This window comes from Cupressus sempervirens, chromosome 6 (genome assembly GCF_028749045.1).
Source record: "Cupressus sempervirens isolate cs-2001-9-10 chromosome 6, ASM2874904v1, whole genome shotgun sequence".
Classification (NCBI taxonomy): Eukaryota; Viridiplantae; Streptophyta; class Pinopsida; order Cupressales; family Cupressaceae; genus Cupressus; species Cupressus sempervirens.
Window position 1 is genome coordinate 611,151,080 of NC_143123.1, and position 6,471 is coordinate 611,157,550.

A 6,471-nucleotide genomic window follows, 5' to 3' on the forward strand; every position below is an offset into this window, starting at 1 on the left:
AAATCTAACTACATGCATGAGAAATTGAAAACATAAACATTCATGGCATATGAACACAATAATTTGGTGACCCAGAAACCTTCCAAATAGAAAGTAAAACTAGGGTGGGAATAATACCCAAAAAACTTCAATACTGCAGCATAAAGTTGGCATGTTAAGGCTTACAATGATCACTTCTAATGATCTACCCTATTAGGAGTAATTAGGACTGCTAGGTCCACCTTACTAGAGGTTTTACAAACATACAATCAAGTATACACTCAGTAAAGAGATTTAATAAAAGGTTGTTAAGTCTACCTTGTTAAAGGATTTGGACTAGTTCACTTATTAGAATGAAACAATATATCTCTAACTTACAACTGATTTGTTGAAAGAGATTCTTTGAGGTAATGATCACCTTTATTTGATAGATATGACTCTACTACTCCTTTGCTAATATGGCCTTATAATATACTTTGTTGTTGATTCACATTTACATATTCTTCTCACTTATTTTCCATATATGCATTCATCTATATTTCTATATGGATATGATAAAATACATTTTATATATATATATATATATATATATATATATATATATATATATATATATATATATATATATATATATATATATATATATATATACATATACATATATATATATATACATATACATATATATATATATACATATACATATATATATATATACATATATATATATATATATACATATGTATATATATATATATATATACATATGTATATATATATCTATATGTATATATATATATATGTATATGTATATATATATATATGTATATGTATATATATATATATATATATATATATATATATATATATATATATATATATATATATATATATATATATATATATATATATATCAATCCAATTTACAAAACTACAAATTTGGCCAATATACAAGTTAACACCAATATTACAAAGTCAGCTCAAATGAAGACACTCGGGTTCTAAAGACTAATTTGGTGAAGTTCTGATACATAGTCTCCTCTGTCTTTACTCAGCATTATCACACATTTGGTAGAAGTAGAAGCTTGGTCCACAATAATCATCTCAAAGTAGTCTTGAACTTGGTCTACATTGGCAACTTGGTAGATACTGTGTAACTTGGTAGAAACTGAATTACATGTTAACCATATCTACATTTGATAAACATTGATCATTACATAGCTCAATTAACACTATCTTCACTTCACATGAACTACTAGCTCAGTAGAAATTTTGAAGCTTGGTAACCATTGAACTGCTTGGGTTAAACTACTAGACTTCACACCTATTGAATTCATGTGGTAACCACTGAGATGCTCGGTAGGAATTGTAAAGCTCGGTGGCTACTGAATTACATGGAAAACACTGTATATTTCTCAATGAGCTTGATGTCCATACAAAATATGAATAAGTGTTGTTACTAATAACAAACTTGACTTAATGTCAACATAGTTAACACTGCAAACATACAAAATTCCTTTAATAACTGAGTGAACTTGGTTAGCACTAACTTTGTTCAACTTTCCATTTATTAACTGAGTGAGCTTGGTTAACACTCTTTCTTGCTTAACTTTGATGCCTAAGTGAGCTTGGTAGAAACTACCTTCTATACAGAGTAAACTTAGGAATGCTCGGTAGACTAGGAAAATTGTCTTCATTGACCAAGTGAGCTCAACATGCATTGTCTGTCAACTGATATGACATTTGTGTAACATCAAGAACAACACACAATTAATCAATTTTATCCAACAATCTCCCTCTTTGGCATTGATGGCAACACATGTCATAGCACAATGAAATTTTGAGAACAAGACTCCCTATGTTAGAAAGTTTCTCCTTCTGTGAATGAGCTTCTTAACTTCTCCTTCTACAAAATTTTAGAAAGATATGACAGTATACTTCTCCCTCTTTGACAACACATGCCAAAGATAATTCTAATTGGTATCAATGTACCTTGAGCACAAATTCATCTACAATATGTCCTTGTCAATACTACATCAACTAATTGATTTTCAACTTGGTTCATGTTGATGCATCACTAAACTTTAATTAGTGAGCTTCAGATAGGGGAATAACCCCTAGCTTACCTCTTAGATACAAAAATGTATATTTAGGTAATGGATTTGTGAATATATCTACAATTTGTTCTTTTGTATGCACATATTCCAATCTAATTTCTTTGTCTTGTACTAATTCTCTTACAAAGTGATATTTGATAGCAATGTGCATTGTTTTGGAATGCATCACTGAATTCTTTAATATATTGATTGTACTGGTGTTATCACAATACATCACTATTGGCTCTTTGATTTCAACCTTCATTCCATCCAACAACTATTTGAACCAAACAATGTTAGAGAAATTAACTACTGCTACTACGTATTCTCCTTCTGTTGTAGATTGAGATGTGTAGTTTTGCTTCTTACTTATCCAAGATACCAACCTTTTACCAATAAAGAATGCTCCACCACTAGTGCTTTTTCTATCATCAAGATTTCCTACCCAATCAACATTAGTAAACACTTTTAGGTCAAGGTTGCCTCCAAGTTTGTACCATAAGCCATAGTCTTAAGTATCTTTCATATATCTTAAGATTCTTTTTGTTGCCATCATGTGGTTTTCTCTAGGTTTAGCTGAGAATCTTGCCACTATCCCAACTGCTAAAGCTGTGTTAGGCCTTATATGTACCACATATTGTAGTTTTCCAATCATTGATTTGTATAAGGTCTAATCTACTTCTTTGGAGTCATCATCTTTTGTAAGCTTAAGTCTAGTACACATGGGGGTTCCAATTGGTGTTGAATCTTCCATTCTAAATTTCTTGAGTATCTTTTTGATATACTTAGATTGAGTGATAAAGATACCATTTCTATTCTACTGTATCATTTCCCATGAATAGAGTATCATCCATAAATATTTCTCACAACACAATCTTCTTATCTGGTAGGCTATTATTATCATTTGTTCTTTGAAAACCAATTTGTATCAGTTAGTTATGTAGTCTTTCATACCAAGCTCTAGGAGCTTATTTTAGACCATATAGGGTTTTGTGTAATTTGCAGACCATGTCCCTTTTATCTAGATCAACAAAACCTTCTGGTTGTTCAATGTAGACTTCCTCATCAAAAATTTCACTTAAGAATGCAAATTTATCATCTATTTGATATACTTTGAATCCTTTGTGAGCTGCATAAGCAATTAAAGTCCTAACACCTTCTAATCTTGCAATAGGGGAAAAAGTTTCACCTTAATCAATACCTTCTTAAGAATAACCTTTACATACCAACCTTGCTTTTTTTCTTAACACCTTTCCATCTTCATTCAACTTATTTTTAAATACCCATTTTGTACCAATTACATTTTTATCTTTGGGCCTAGGTACAAGAGTCCAAGTTTTATCATTTTCTATCTATTATATTTTTTCATTCATAACCTCAATCCAACTTTCATTTTCCAATGCATCTTTAACACTTCTAGGTTCAAATTCAGTAAGTAAACACGTAGCTTTTAGTTGCTTCTTATCATTGTTTCATTAGATTTATCTCCAATGATTTGATCAGGTACATGTTTCCTTCTAACATATTTAGCCAATACAGGTTCTTTGGCTTTTCAATGAACTGCACTTTCTTCATTTTGAATTTCAACTTTTGGATCAAGTCCTTCTATCTATGGCTTAGGTTCTTCAGACTTGGTATGCATTAACTTAGTAGCTTTTGAATATGACTCGGGTCCCTGTAATTCAGTTTGAACTTCCTGCAACTTGGTACCTAATGGAGAGTTGGTCAACTTGGGAGATGAAGTCTCCCTTTTTTGAAAATGTGTTTGGCAATGTATTAGGTTCATAGTAGACAAAACTTTTGTAATCTTCTGGTTCCTTTTTCCTTTCTTCTTCAGTCTTTCTAGCAAACTCATCAATTCTCACATGTGTACTTTCTATGATTTTGTGAGTGGATAAATTCAAACATTTGTATGCTTTACTTCTACAAGAATATCCTAGAAATATACCTTCACCACCTTTTACATCAAATTTTCCTTTTCTAGATTCATTCAAGATATAACATTTGTTGCAAAATACTTTCAAGTAACTTACATTGGGTTTGTAGGCATACCATAGTTCATAAGGAGTTTTGTTTGAGTTCTTCAACTAAACTCGGTTCAAAGTATGAACTACATTGTTGATAGCTTCCTTCTAGCATTTGATAGCAATGTTCTTCTCAATCATTAGTGTTCTTGCACAATCTATTATGGATCTATTTCTTCTTTTAGCTATTCCATTTTGCTCAGGAGTACTAGGGGCTAATACTTTTTTTTGATTCCTCTTTCAATGTAAAAATTATTAAATTCATTTGAGATGATTTCACCACCTCTATCTAATCTTAAGCATTTTAATATTTTTCTAGTTTCCTTTTCTACTCTAGCAAGATACCATTTGAATTTCTCAAAAGCTTTTGATTTTTCTCTTAGTTACATAACAATCATCATTCTAGAATAATCATCAACAAAAAGAATGAAAAACTTCTATCCACTATAAGTTTCTATTCCAATGGGTCCACATAAATCAATATACACAATTTCCAAGACATATTATGACTGGTAGTTTTTGCTTTTATAACTAGTCTTTCCCATTTTACCAATTTGGCAATTCTTGAATAATCCAACATCAAGTTTCTTCAAATTAGGAAGACCTCTTACTCTTCTGAGTTTGCTACTCTTGACCATATTATCAAAGTTTACTATGACATAGCCTTCTATGTCACAACCAAATTTCTTCTACTTGAGTAATAAGACATGAACAATCACCAAGATCAAGATAAAATAGGTTACCTTTTGTTTTCCTACCTGATCCAATCAGATTTCCTTGGTTATCCAATAGTCTTGCCTTGACATTGATGAATTCTACCTTGAATCTGATGTTTTCTAGTTGTGCCACACTCAAAAAATTATGTTTTAGTCCTTCAATCCAATAGGCATTGTCACATACAAGTTCATTGGTTAATGAGATCTAACTTTTCCCTTTTATGCAACAAGGTTCATTGTTTCCAAACCTTACACTACCTCCATCATAATATTCAAAGTGTTCAAACTTATTTTTGTCTCCAAACATATGATGAGAACATCCACTATCTATGATCCATGTGTCATTTTTGCTAACATGAGAGACAAGTGTCATCTTATCTCCTTCATCATCATATTCATCATTTACAACAATAAACACTATTTCATCTTCACTATTATCAGAATCTTTAGCCATAAAACAAGTTTTCTTACCTTTTTCTTTGTAGTATTTTTGACCTTTGAGTTCCTTCTTGCCTTTGTACTTGTGGCTTTTCTTCTCTTCCTTTTCTTCTTTGTTTGGACACCTAGCAGTAATATAACCAATCTCTTCACAAAAAAAACATATTAGAGGGATTTTACCTTTGTATTTTTCTTTGCAAGTAAAGCTTCAACAATTTCAAGACCACTATCTGAACTTTCTTCAGTTTCTTCTTCACTTTTTGATTGATTATATTTTATTTTCTTGCCTTTTTCTTTGAGTGAGAATTTAGGTTCAAATGTAGATTCAATATTCTTAGAAGCAAGAACATAGTTGTCAAAATTGTCTAGTTCAGAAGTTGTCAATCTTCCTACTAGGGCATCCAAAATTAACTTGCGATTTGGATCACATCTCTTTTCTTGAATAATAGATACTATAATTACATAGATAGGAAGCAAATTTTTGAGTACTTTACTTACAACAGTTTCTTCTTTGATTTCTCCTCTAGATGCTCTGATTGCACTAACATTGGCCTTGTTTTTTTCCACATATTTTGCAACATTTTAATCTTCTCTCATCCTAATTTGATCAAATTGTTCTCTAAGGCTTTCTACTTTGGCTCTTCTTATATTGTCATCTCCTCCATAGATCTCTTTTAGCTTTTTCCACATATCAAAAGTAGTTTTACAGTCTTTGACCTCATCAAATTCAGCATAACTAAGAGCAGATGCAATGTCAATCATCATGATGTTATGGTTCTTCTTCTCAGCAATATCGTCAACTACTAATGTTCCAATGGGAGATTTATATTCTTCATCAAGATATTTTTATCCTAAATCACTAATGGTAGCTAGATGAAGCCTCATAAGTCCTTTCCATAGTACAAAGTTATCTCTATTCAGCGTTGGAATCTCTCTCTTGTAAGACATCATGATCTTTAGCTATAGGTCCTTGAAACATTCTCTGCAAGCACCAAAATCTCGAATACAACTTGTTGGAAATATAAGAGGAGTAACTAAGAGGGGTGGTGAATTAGTTACCACTAAAATATTTCACAGATCCCTTGGATGTCAACTATAAAATTTAAACTGATAAAATTGGTTACTACTAATACTCGATAAACACACAGAGAATATTGTAACTCGGTAAATGCAGAGTGTGAATTACTTTACTAAATCTTAAGATGCTATTAGTAATTT